Source organism: Colletotrichum spaethianum, assembly GCF_022836535.1.
Source record: "Colletotrichum spaethianum MAFF 239500 DNA, contig53, whole genome shotgun sequence".
In the NCBI taxonomy this organism is placed as follows: domain Eukaryota; kingdom Fungi; phylum Ascomycota; class Sordariomycetes; order Glomerellales; family Glomerellaceae; genus Colletotrichum; species Colletotrichum spaethianum.
The window spans coordinates 42432-56558 of record NW_026054823.1 but is presented as its reverse complement, the minus strand read 5'-3'; positions in this window follow the sequence as shown (position 1 = coordinate 56558).

The window sequence follows — 14127 nt, the reverse complement described above, 5'->3', positions numbered from 1 at the left end:
TTAATAACTAAAGCTAAGCCCTTTAGCCTTAAGTATATTATAAAAGAAATTATTACTCTTAAGTATCTTTTTTAAAATATATAACTTAAGCTTAGTAATATATAGAAAATTAATTATAATAATAATTAAACTATTTATTTTATTATAAATAACGTACATGTATAGCAAGTGGCTTATTATAGCAAGTAGCCTACCTTTACCTACCCTCTAGCTATTTATATAAGTTAATTAAGTAGTATTATATAAAATCAATTAAAACTACTTATTATTCTTTTCTTTAGAGGTCTCTTATACTACTTGATATATTTGTACGTTATGTCTAGTCTTTCTGTAATTGCTATATCGCTGACCGCGTAATTTACTCTTCTCTGTATAAGCCTCCTCTTAACGCGTATTTTTGCCTTTAGTATTAATAACCCCCTTCTCTACCTAGATTACTTTTACTTTAGCTATATTAAGGGACCCTCTAAGACGTAGTTAGGTTTTTTTAGCCTTTTAATGTTTACTTAGTATCTTATTTATTATATAAAGCCTATAGTACTTAGCTTTAATAAGAGCTAGTTTATATATTAACTTATTAATACCTTTAGCCTATAAGTTAACTATTTTATATAAATAGGTTAGTAAGTTATATTAATAACTAGTAATCCTTTTTTTAAGTGATATAGAGCTTTATATAACGTTATATGCTATAGTTGGTGTCTTTAGGTCCTAGGAGCCCTGGTTGTTTAGGTGTAAGTTGGATAGTGTTAGCGTCTTTAGCTTAAAATCTAGGCGGGAAATAACTACTTCTAGGTTAAAAGGGACAAGGTTAGCTTGTCTAAAGCTAGCTTATACGTTTTTTTTACCTATTAAAGTAAAAAAGGTTACTTTAAAGGTAAGAAAGAAGTTATTTTTAGTAATATATGTAATTTATATTTGTATTATTTTCTTAATTTTTTTGCTATATAACGCCTTTAATAGACTAAAATAGTTAATATTAAGAGGCTAAAGCTTATATAATAAATAAGAAGGTATATAAAAAGTAATAATATTATATTCTTTATAGTAATTGTTAAACTTAGTAGACTTATAGCTATTATAGCTATTAAGGATTAAGAGCTGCTTAATACTCTTTGTATAAGACTTTATGTACTTTTTAAAATACTATAGCTAATCTAGGCTAATCTTGTTTGTAGTTTATCTATTTTTACTAAAGTAGATGCGTTATTAGGGTAGGAATTAGTTATTAGTATATTAAGAGAAGAGGTAATATTTGCTTTTAATAATAATGTATAGAGGTAACGCCTAGCTATCTGTATATATACCCTAAATAACAGAAACCTATTTGTAATTACTAGGCTGCTTTGTATAAGGCCTTTTTTTATAGTTAGAAGTTGTAATAACCTTTGTGTGTAATAGTATTCCTATTAAGAAGCTTGTTTTATTAAAATTATAGATATTATTATTATGGATTTTGTATTTTGTGATTATGTTTTGTATAAGGGTAAACTAGGCCTGTATAATTGTAGGATCCTTAGTTAATGCCTTCTAATAATTAATTTTATGTTGAAAACGTGTCTTTAGTTATAGTTAGCGTTATATAAAGTTCTTTGTTTATTAAGGTCTAATACGTATTACATTATATTTATTAAGGAGGTAATTAGCTATATCTTATATGTTGTTAAGTTATAGTAGAAATCTTTGATTAATTAGGTTAATAACTTGTTTAAGAATCACTGTTTCTTCTAGCTTAGTTATCTTTATTGATTTTGTATAAGTCTTGTGGTGTAGTAATTGTCTAGTACGTTAATGTTAAAGTGTTGTTCTTAGGATGTTATAAATAAAGGCTACTTTTTGTATAGATAGTTTTAGGTCTTTTTTAATAGCTTTAATTGCAAAAATAATACGACTTTTGTTTAAAAAAGAACTTATTATTGTACATAGAGGAATATTAATATAAAGTTAAAGTTTAAGGAGAAAGAAGAAAGTAGGCCACTTGCTATAATAGGCCACTTACTATGCATGTACGTTAAAAGTAACTAAATTTTAATTTATTTATAGTATATTAATATTTAGAATATATAGCTTTAATAAGAATATAGTAAATATTTATTTAATATTATATATATACTAATAAATAATATACTAGTAGATAATCTTACTAAAAACCTTATTAAAGTAAAGTTTAAGTACTTTAAAGTGCTCTTTAACTTATAAGATATATAAATAAAGATTATATATACTAAAAAAGAGGTATTAGTAGAAGAAAAATACCTATAAGCTATTTAAAATTACTATTTATAGCTTATAGGCCTTTATTCTTAGTAAAAGCCTAAGAAAAAAGTTTTTTCAGTACTACTAACCTCTTAGAAGTACTATGTACTAGTCTATAAGAAGCTAATATATAGGTATAATTAATATAAGTATTAACTAACTAATAAGGCTATTAATTATAGCTTAAATAATATTTACTTAACCCTTATTTATAATAATAATAGTTATACTAAAGGTAAGACTACTAGATAAAGCTAAACTAATTAGTGTATTTTTACTAGGTAATACTAATATTACCTTACTATACTTTTATATACTATACTAAATATCCCTTTAAGGAAAGGTCTACTTAAATATAATATAGCTTTATAATATACTAATTATTTAGCTAAGGACTTATAAAAATAATTAAAATTAAATAAATAAATATTATATATAAAAATATATACTTAGAGCTATATTACTATACTTTATAACTAAGAACTCTTAGGCTAAATAGTAAAGCTTAGAACCCTTAATAATTATAATATAAGGGGTCTTACTAAACGTATAGTACTAGTACTTAAAGGTCTAGCTACTATTTACTAGTATATATTAACCTAAAGAGTTATTATATAATATACTTTAAATATACTATAAGTACTTAAAGTCTCTTTAGAGAGTAAGCTCTAAGGTCTTAGCATATACCTTTTCCTTTTTTTCTTTATCCTTTTTTTCTTTTTTTATTTCTTTTTTTAGTATAAACCTAAAAGTAGTTATCTTTATTTAATAGAATTAGTAAAAGGTTTAAGTTAAATAAAAAGAATATAATATACTAGTTAACTACTAATTGTAAAAGGCCTTTAGGACTATATTAAAGTAGGCTTAAGCGTTAAAGGAGAAAAGTAATAGAAAGGGGCAGGGTTTCGCGTTTTCATTTTTCCTTTTATTAGCCTGCAGACACAATCACAGGCCTAATTAGACGTGACTAAGCAGGACCCTTCTAAGTACAAAAGGGGGCTCTAGTCAGATACTATCACAGAGATTAAGATCTTATGACTAAGAGGGAGAGAAGCTTGACATCTTTAGACAAGCACTTAGACAGACACAAACAAATTCATCACTTTAATATCTAAACAAGACGTGTAATAAGTGACTATTGCTTTATTTCCTTAGGCCTAACTAGACCTCTAAGGTCTAGGAGGGTATCCTCCTCCTCCAGAGATCACAACACACATATATGTACTACTTAGCAACAAGGGCAAATCTGAATAGACTGTAAGACGTGAAGGATACACTTTTCTGGTTTGCTTATGGCCTTGATCAGGCCAAGAAGGACCTGAAAAGAGTAGTATCTCACGGTCTAGGCGTTAGGGTAGTCACTTGGGGTAATCGGTCACTCTAGGTGCACTTGTGACGATACTGGGACCTTGGTGTTTGGTGTGGTTTGTGTGTTAACTGCCTACTTGCTGGCTTTCTTTATCTCACGCAGTTTCAGTAACTTTAAATTATTCTTATTTTTACTTATAGTACTTATAAGGAGGTTAGCTAAAAGAAAAAGCTATAAGCTATTCTCTTTAGTATTAACTTCTTTGCTATTATAGCCTTTGATAAGAGAAATCTATTTTTATATATTAGTACTACTTAAGATATAAAGGACTTAAATAAAAAATAAATATATAAGAGAAAAAGAAACTATAAGCTAGTTACTAAAAGAATTAAAAAAGCTATTACTTTTTCTATTACTTTTATATACTTTATTATATTTTTAAGTTAAGTTATATATATTATAGTAATATAAGTATATATAGTAGCCTTTTTATTAGATTTTAAAGGTATTTATTTTTAAATATTAGTATTATATAAAAAGCTTATAATATAAATAAATAAATATATATATAATAAAAATAATAATATCTTAAATATATAATTATTATTATTATAAAAAAAAAAAAAAGGCCTTTTTATTAAGCTAAAAGAAAATAATATTATTAAAAAAAATATTTAATTTAATAATTAATTAATTAATTAAAAGCTATTAATTTAATTAAATTATTTAAAAGTAATAAAAAAAAGTAGTTTTTTATTATTAATAACTAAATATAATATTATATAACTGTTTTTTTTATATTTATTATTTTAAAAGTAAATATTTATATCTTTATTTATTTTTTTAAAGTAATTCTTTTATATATAACTATTATTAAATATATAATAGTTAAAATCTATTAATTTGCCTAAGGGGGTGTATTATAATGCCTTCACGCGCATTACATAGCCTTATAAGATTTGCGCTAGGCCTAGATTAACTATTAGTCTGGTCCCTTTATGCAGATCCACTACGTAGGATATATATTTATTTGTTTTAGACAAAGTAATCCTGTACATAGAAATCTAAGCCGTTTTCCTTATGTCTTTTCCACCCTAAGTGGTAACTCTACAACAGTTAGAGAATGGCAAGACAATACGGCCCGAACATGGATGCGAGGTTTTTGATGGTTTCGCAGTTGTGTTACTCATACAAGCGGCGGGGAAATTCCAAGGAGATTCACAAATTGACGTGGCGGCTCAAGCTCGAAACTCAGCTCAGCCCGCCTACTTACCAGCGACGTTTGTGTATTGCTGTTAGCCTTAGCTGGCTCCTGTCCCCGTTCTCGCCCTGCCATCGTAATCGTGCCACTCAACAGCCCAAAGCCGGTTTCTCAACACTGACCTAGTCATCATTAAGGAGCTTGTCTGTGGGATGCGGATTCTCTGTACTCAGGAAGCCAACAGTCGTCGTAATTGTTGTTGTTGCCTGTGGTGTCCAGAAGGGTCGCCTACCGAGGACGAGGGTTAGGTTTACTTCACATGTCAATGTGATGCGTCTATAGCTTCTTATAGCGCTGGACGAAGCTGTATTATTGTTTGAGTCTTTCCTGGAGACCTCTCTGTCACCCGTACCTTACCCCAAGGCCATCTCTTTACCACGGCCGAGAAGATATGCCGCAGAGGATCGGGCCCGGCGACAAAAGGAGCCAAAATCTTGACAGCAGACTCGGTGTACTGGACCAAGAGTGAGGACTACGATTACATCCGTCCTACTAGGATAGGGGCATGCATAATCTCGGCTGTGGCAGCAGACGAAGAGAATGTATGTAGACTAGACCACCTGGGCACCCTTTGCCCTTGACAGGGACGTCACCGGCGTTAAATACTACAAAAAAACAAACAAAGTCAGAGATGCAGGTATGCATGGCGGGCCTAGGCAAGCAATGGTCACACTCGTCTAATCAGCTACGCAGCCAGCACCAACAACGATGAGTAGAAAGATGGCCGGTCGGTGTCCACGTCCCCCAATATGCAGTGAAATCCTTTTCTGACCAAACAAACACCCCAGCCCACATAGGTATGGCATGAGTGTGCTAATTGTGTGAGATGTACGTCTTATATGACGTGGGTGCTAAGATGCCTGTGAGATGAAGTGGAACTCGTAGTCCCTCCATCATACGGGCTGGTAGGAGCTGAATGAGGAGAACAAATGCGGCTCACTGTACATCGGCGAGGTAAGGAAAACCCGGACACCACGCACTGTATGTTACGTACAGGACAGCGACCGCCATCTGGCCTGCCCCCAAGTGCGCCGCTGGCCAACCAATAGCATCATCACCGAGAGTGCACTCGATAAAACAATCTTGTGCAGAGGTGCTTGCTAATGACCCCAAAGAGTGCCCACCAAAGCAGCCGCCGAGCCAAAACAAGCAAAGCGTCTTACAGCAGGAATGAAGACTGTTGGCAAAGCTGAATAAGTCTTGCGGTCAGATATCCGACAGTGGTGTTTTCTGCTAACAGGTAGCTGAGGTCGATACTCAATAACAGTAAAGAGGTCTTATTAGTAATTTAACTGGTCTATTGGTGTCTGGTGATTAGTCAGGCACCTCGAGGCGTAAGTAGCTTATAGCTTCACAACAGAAGGATAATCCAAGAGTCGCTTATAAGAGAGTGAATCACGAATTTGATTGCTGAAGAGCTATGGAAGGTTTCTATCTACTTGGAATGAATGTCTTTATATCCTATCGTGGCTGTATTGGGACCGATGTCCTGAAGTCAGTCCTTGGTGAGGACCGATCCTTGGTATGTTGGTGATGATGATGATGATGATATATTTAACGTCCAGAGTAAAAAGGGATGTGCTGGGCAATGCCGACATGGTCTATGCTAATCTATACTATTTTACAGGCTGTCGTCTTCACTTAATGTTCCTGTTCAATAAGTTGGGTAGATTTTAGAAAAGAAATTAGTTACTTTTATCCATTTACATAAAAAAGAGGCTCTCTACATAGAACCTAGCAGAAAATCTATACTTATTTTTACTATATATCAGCAAAGATAGGCTAAGGTAACTTTCTGGCTATACTTATAAAAATAAAAATATACTAAGGTTTTATGTTTACTATAACTATAGTTAAGTAGTATATCTTTATAAATAAACCTCTTATAATATACTATAAAGTCTTTATAATATGATCTTGATATATATAGCCTTCTTAACAGGTATTAAAGAAAGTAAAGCTTAGAGGGCTTAGGATAAGGGATTATCCTAAGGTTAGTATACTGCTAAGGGTAAAGTAATAGCTATCTTCTATTAAAAGTTTAAAAAGTAACCACTTTAGACTACTATTTTAAGTATACTAATATAGGCTATAGATATAATTCTAGGGTTTATTTACAGGCCTTCTTAGCTAAAGAGTCTATTTCCTTGTTTCCTAGTATTCTTATATATCTAAAGCACTACTATATATATATTTTACTAAGTATTATCTAGCTTATTTATTTTTTTTGTTTTTAAAAATAAAATAACTTATTAAAGGCCTTAAATCTAGTCTAGCTACTTTCTATGCTCTAAGCAATAAGCCTAGCTATAACTACAAGGTTATTAAGGTAAATATAAACATTGTCTACTATCTACGCTATAAAAGACTTTATAGCTTCTAATAAGCCTTAAAAAGTAGCTTATACCTCTATATTAAAGACCTTTGTTTAATAGCTAAGCAGTTTAGATCCCTAGAAGATCTATTATATAACCTAGTATCCTACCTAACTAGCCTTAATAAAGGTTTTACTTCTATTTATTATTTAAGAACTATTAGTATAGATAATAATATCCTGCTTTAAGAACTTTTTTAGTTTATTTATAAATTTAAAAGCTAGTTCTTTTTTAGTCTTTTTAAAGTTATATTTAACTTTTTAAAGGACTTTAAACTAGTTTACTAAGTACTCTTAAAGTAGTAGTTCTAGTAAGTCTATATATTTAGTATTATTATCTATAAGCTATATTATTTATTATAGCCTAGAGTCTGGTCTTAGCTTATCTCTAAGCCTCTTCTAAAGGGAATATTATTTATTAAGGTAATAGACCCTTATAAAGGCTTTATAGAGCTTCACGTCTAATATTACTTCTACTAGTAGTAAAACAGTTTTATACTATAAGATCAGTATAAGCGTTATTTTATACACTAAGAGTATAGATCTAATAGCCTTAGCTTACATAGTGTTAAGTTAGTAAAGCAGACTATTAACCTTATTTAACATAGTATATCTATTCTTAACCTAGTTCTTACTAAGCCACTATACCTCTAATGTGTAATACTAAATAGGTAATATACAAGAGGTAATAGTATAATAAAAGAGGTATACTAATATGCCTTAGACGGTGTTCTTTAGTCCTTATAGTCTATTAACTACCTAGTATACTTTAATATAAAGGTCTTTTACATAGTTCTTAAATAAGAGCTTTTAGTTAAAGTAAATACTAAGTTTATTAGAATAACAGCACCAGCTAGTTGTACGACACGCACAACTCAGGGACACACATCATGGCAGAGGGCACAGACTAGATATTCGGCTCTCGGTTAACCATTAAGGGGATCAAAAGTATATTCATACTAAACTAACTTAAGGACATATAAGATCATATATCTTATATATGAAAGCTAAGTCTTATAGTTAGGAAGATAATCACAGAAAATATATCTTTAGTTCACTTTAACTAACCTAAGTATAATTATATAAACAGGTTCTCTTAGGAAAAAAAAATCTATTTAATATTGATTAGTAGTTATTTAGTAATCTATATAATTGCTTTATATAATTATAGATTAATAAAAGTAAAGAGATAAGACTTAGGCTTTATAGCTAGGTTACTAGGTAATCTTATACTTTATATAAAGTAAGAAATCCTTAGGGATACCTAAAAGGTTATACTAGAAAGTCTCTTATACTAAGAAGCCTTAATCTTACCTATTATTACCTACTAAGCTAAACTAAGTAAATAAAATAAAAATAACTTTTATTTTACTATTATATAAAATAGATTCTTATTATTATTTACTAAGCTAAACTAAATAAGAATCTTTATTATACTATATATAAAGTATAAAGTATATACTATAATACTAAATAAACTAATTTTAATGTTATATAATATAAAATAACTACTAAATATAACATAGCTTTCTAAGAGGATCTAGAAAACAATTATTAAAGCTAATATAATAATATTAATAGATACCTACTAATATATAAAGAAATAAGTGTAAAAAGTAAAGTCTTACTATATATATAGAAGAAGACTATAAATCCTAGATGCTAAGGAAATCTAGTTAATATTATATAGGTATTATCTAAAAAAGAAATAACTATATATATTATATATATTAATATAAAAATACTTTATTTTAAGTAATTAAAAAAAAACCTAATAATATTATTATATAAAGATTTTAATAAATAGTTTACCTTTTAATAAAAAAAAGTCTATTATATATTTAGGATAAAGTTTATATAACTTATTAAGCTAAAAGGATTCTAATTACTACTAATAAGAAATATAAATTAATAGCTAGTTAAATTCATTAAGGAGATTAAAAGGAAGTTTAATAAGTAAGAAGAATAGCTTTTTACTTATATAGTACTTACACTAAGTTATATAATTATAATAACTTAAATACCTATTTAAAACCTTGAATTAACTTTACCCTAGAACATAACTAAACTAATAACAGAGCTAATTAAGCCCTTATATAATACATAGATAACTTAAACATTAATTATATAAAAGCAGTTATAATTAGCTTTAAGAAACATACCTCCTAGAACAAGATTTACATAAGAGGTTAAGAGTTTTCTATAAATCCAAGGTCATACAACACCTTTATATCAAAAAAATAATATTTATAACCTATTATTAAAACAAATAATCTAAAATAGATTATATAAGCTAACTATAATCTTAATCTTTTAGAAGGGATAGAAAAAGAACAGGAATTATATAGGTAAGCTATATAATATCTTGTATAATAAGGCAAAGGTCTTTATTAGTTTTTGTTAATGCCTTAGGATTACTAAAGACTAATATTATACAATATTTCCTGATATCTTAGTTAATTATATAAAAGAGTTTTATCTCTATTATATTAGACTAATAAGGAGATAAGATAAAATATATAATATGTTAAAAATATACTTTAACATTAACATTAACTATATTCTTTATTAAACAAATTAGATAAGTCTATTCTTTGTATAAGTTAGATAAGATAACTTAGATAAGAATCTAATAGATATATTAGAGATACTCTTAGATAAGATACCTTTTGTATAGTAGGTACTTAGCCTAGGTTTTCAGGGGGAGATTATACTTTATATATAAGTTACTTAAGCGTATAAAGGTATACTAGAGCTAGAAACTGCTCTAAGTAATCTTAAAGCATATTATATATATAAGTAATTCTTTTCTAGCCTAAGAGTATTACTATAAGTTACTTTAGATAAGAAGTCTATATTATATAACATTAACTTTGTAAATAAAAGATACTTTAATAATAAGAGTTACTTATAACTATTATATAATAGACTATTAGATAACAAAGGATCTTCTTAATAACCTTGGAAAGGTTAACCTTTATTATAACCTAGGTTTAATTATATAATATTTAAAAAGAGATGTTTTATATATAAAAAAGAAGGTTATTAGTCTATAAATTATTTAAATAAAGAATATAATTATATAAAAGACTAATACTTTTAGGTATATAGTATACTTAAATAAGAACTATAAAAAGACTTTACCTTATATCTTCTTGACTTTAAAGGAGAAAACCTAGTGGACAAATTATGTAATAAAGAAAGAGAATTTATAAGAGATAAAGAAATATTAGCTTTCTTAATGTCTTTTTTATTCTTTTATTATATAATAAAAAAAATATCTTTTTATTACTAAAGATATTAAAGGCTTATTAATTCTTATTATATAATCCTTATATCTTATTATATTAAGGGGAACTATAGGATATAAAAGCAGTAAAGTTCTTTACTATAAAGAAACCTTAAGTCCTTATATATTTACAAAAGAACCCTTATATAGTAATATCCTAGGGACTAGGATTAGTAAACATGTAATTTAAAGTAAGTAACTTAATCATATTAGTTAGTACTATAAAAATAGAGAATTAGCTTGGAAAGGTTATATATTATATCCTTAATGCTTTTACTCTGTTTCTGTTTTCATTATATAATATAGACAGGTTAGGTATATATTTTAACAATATTAATAACGTAATTATATAGTAAGATAGAAAACCTATTCTAGTTATACAGAAATAAAGTTACTTATTCTTTAACCTTAGTTATATAGAGGCTAGTATATTCTTTATAAAAGAATAACTTTAAAGGCTTTATAGATAATTTAGATATTCTTATATAAACTATCTTTACTACTTCTTAAAGAAGGCTAAGTATTATAATATTAATATTAATATTTTAGAAAAGGTCTAGAAGTTTTGTTATTATTATTAATTATATAACTTAGCACTAAAGAAGTTTAAGTTTATACTTAAAAATAAAAGCTACTTTAATTATAAGACAATTATAGATATTATATAACTAAGAGATAAAAACGCCTTATATGTTATTAATATAAAGACAAGCTTCTAAGGAGTCACCTTTTTAAAGTCCTTATTTATATAAGATATATAGAATACACTTTGTAAATGCTAGATTAGTATATATATTAGTCTATTAGATTATATTATATATAACCTAAGTATAAACTTTATATTAGTAGAATTCAAGAACTATACTAATATTATAAGTATATTGTACAAAGAAATGTTAGTAGAAGTCTACTAGGTAGTAGGTAAGATAGAAAGAGCTTATGCTCTTTTAAGGTGTATGTATAATATCTTGTATATTAAGCTTAGGTATAATATAGACAAGGAAACTATTCTCTAGATAGCTGTGAAGGTATTAAATAATATAGCTAGTCTATATAGTATTATATTTATATTACTTGTCTTTAAGATATATCTAAGGATTAATAAGGATTTACTTTTATTACCTGAAATTACTTAAAGGGTAGAAGTAATCTAAAAGGCAATAAAAATGCTTTAGAGTATTTGTATAGAAGTAGAGATTAATTGTGTAATTAATACCAGAAATAGCCTTAACCTCTAGAGTATATTATTACTACTGATCCAGAGTAAGGTTCTAGTATAGAGAGAAAATAAGGGATAGACTAGACTATATAAAGTCCAGGCTATAAAAAGCTATATAGTAATAGTTAAGATAGTTAATAGTCCTACATAGTTTTATGTAACACATATTAAACTATACTATTAAGACATAGTATAGTTAGATTTAGATATTATATAACTTATTCTTTAGAAACAGCTAAATAAAAGAAGAAGACTAAAAAAAGGCTAGAGAAGGGTTATATAATAATTACTATATACTAATTAAGTATTTCTATTTTAGAAAGAAAAAGATTATAAGGAGTTAATAGAAAAGTTATAGCTTAATAATATAATTATAATACTAGGTGTTCTATATAAAGAGTTAGATTAAATAGAGATAAATAACCTTATTAACTAAGGAGTTTTTATTTTTATACTATATAATCTAAAAGAGTATAATTACTTTTATATTTATAAGATATAAATAATATAAGAGATTAAGAACTTATTATCTAAGCTATATAAGAAGTTAAGACTTGTTATATAAAGGTATAAGGACTAAAAGAAAGAAGAACTCTTAACCTAGGTACCTACTATTTAATAGATAAGCTAAAGGCTTATACTTGTAATTAGACCTACCCTTATATAAGACTACAAATGTAAAAGGGAACTTAGAGACATAATTTAAGTATATATATAGTTAGACGATTATCTAACTAGGATAATTATTATATAACTACTTAAGGAGTTAGAAGACAAATACTCTAAGAATATACTTCTTTATATCTTAAAACTACTATATAGCCTAGTAGAGTTAAGCCTATACTAGTACAAAACCTATTCTAAGTATTATAAGAAAGATCTAAAGATAACAGAGTTAATATATAATTTATGTTTATTGTATATAATAGAAGGACTAGATACCTTTAGGATTATAGCTATATAGATAGATAATACACTTAGCTTTACTATACCTGTTTTTTTTTTAGAGAGAAGAAGAAGAGCTAAGAAAGAAAGGACTTTATGTAAAACTAAAGACTACTTTATTGCTTAATAGTGAAATTGATTTTAATAGGAGAAGGATTTAATTGTATAATAATTATATTACTTTTACTTAAAAAGGCTAAGTAAAGTACTTAAAACTTGTTAATCCTAATATATATAATGCATATTAGTAGTATATTTCCTAAAAAGTAAGAGGAGTATACCTTATATCTATTTATTAACTAGAGGTATTGTATAACCTATTAACTGTAGCTTAAACTAAGGAACCTGATAAGAAGGATATTAAAGCTTTAAATGTATAACTTTAGTAGTAAATTAATAACTTTATATAAGGTTTTATATATATTCCTCCTGATTTTTATTATGTAAAGATGTATATCTTTATGGATAAATTATTTATAAATAACTTAGATCTATTATTATAACTTAGATTTATTATTATACTAGCTAAGGAAATAGCTTATATAACAATAAACTTCTAGATTAAAAGAAACATTATATACTAGAGTTTAATAAAGTATAAAAGAGTTATATAAAGTATACTTATAAGTAAATTATATAGGATAACTATAAGATTTAATAGTAAGATATCTCTTAGTATAACACTTACTAAGATCTTTTATATATTATAACTTTTAAGGATTCTAGTTATTATCTATTTAGACTTATAATCTCTATATAAGTACTTTATATAACTAAATATAATAAATAAAAAAAGGCTTATGATTAATATTATAAGTCTATATAAGTTATATAAAAAGAAAGAGATCTTAGAAGTAAGATGGATTAATAAAAAAGATAATTTTATTAACGCCTTTACTAAGAAATCACTAAACTTAGTACTTAGATAATTAATTATAATAAACATATTAAGGATTTAAATTAAGGTATATATTAAAAGATTAGAAGAAAATACTTAATAATTAATTCATATAATTTTATTACTATATATTATTAATTATCTAAAAATAAAATATAACCTTAAAAAGATATTTAATATACTTAATTATTACTAATTCTAATCTTAATATTAAATTATACTTTTACTATATCTATAACTTTCCTAAATTACTATATTATGTAATTTATTTGATTATTATATAAGATTTTAAGGAAAAAAAGTTGTGTAATTACTTTTTGTTAATAATTATAAGGCTAGTAAAAGTACTAAGAAAGTAATTGCCTTTGTTAATGTTCTTGTTAAGCTTGTTGCTAGGTGTATAAGGCTTATAAGTACTAGTGATATTAGGAGCTTTGTAGTTACTAGGGCTACTGTTGTTATTATTGTTATTATTATTGCCTAGGTTGTTAGATAAATTAACATCTTGATTATAGTAGGTGTAGTAAGCGCTGTGTAACTACTAGATATACTTAGTGTAGGTGTTACCTTGAAAGG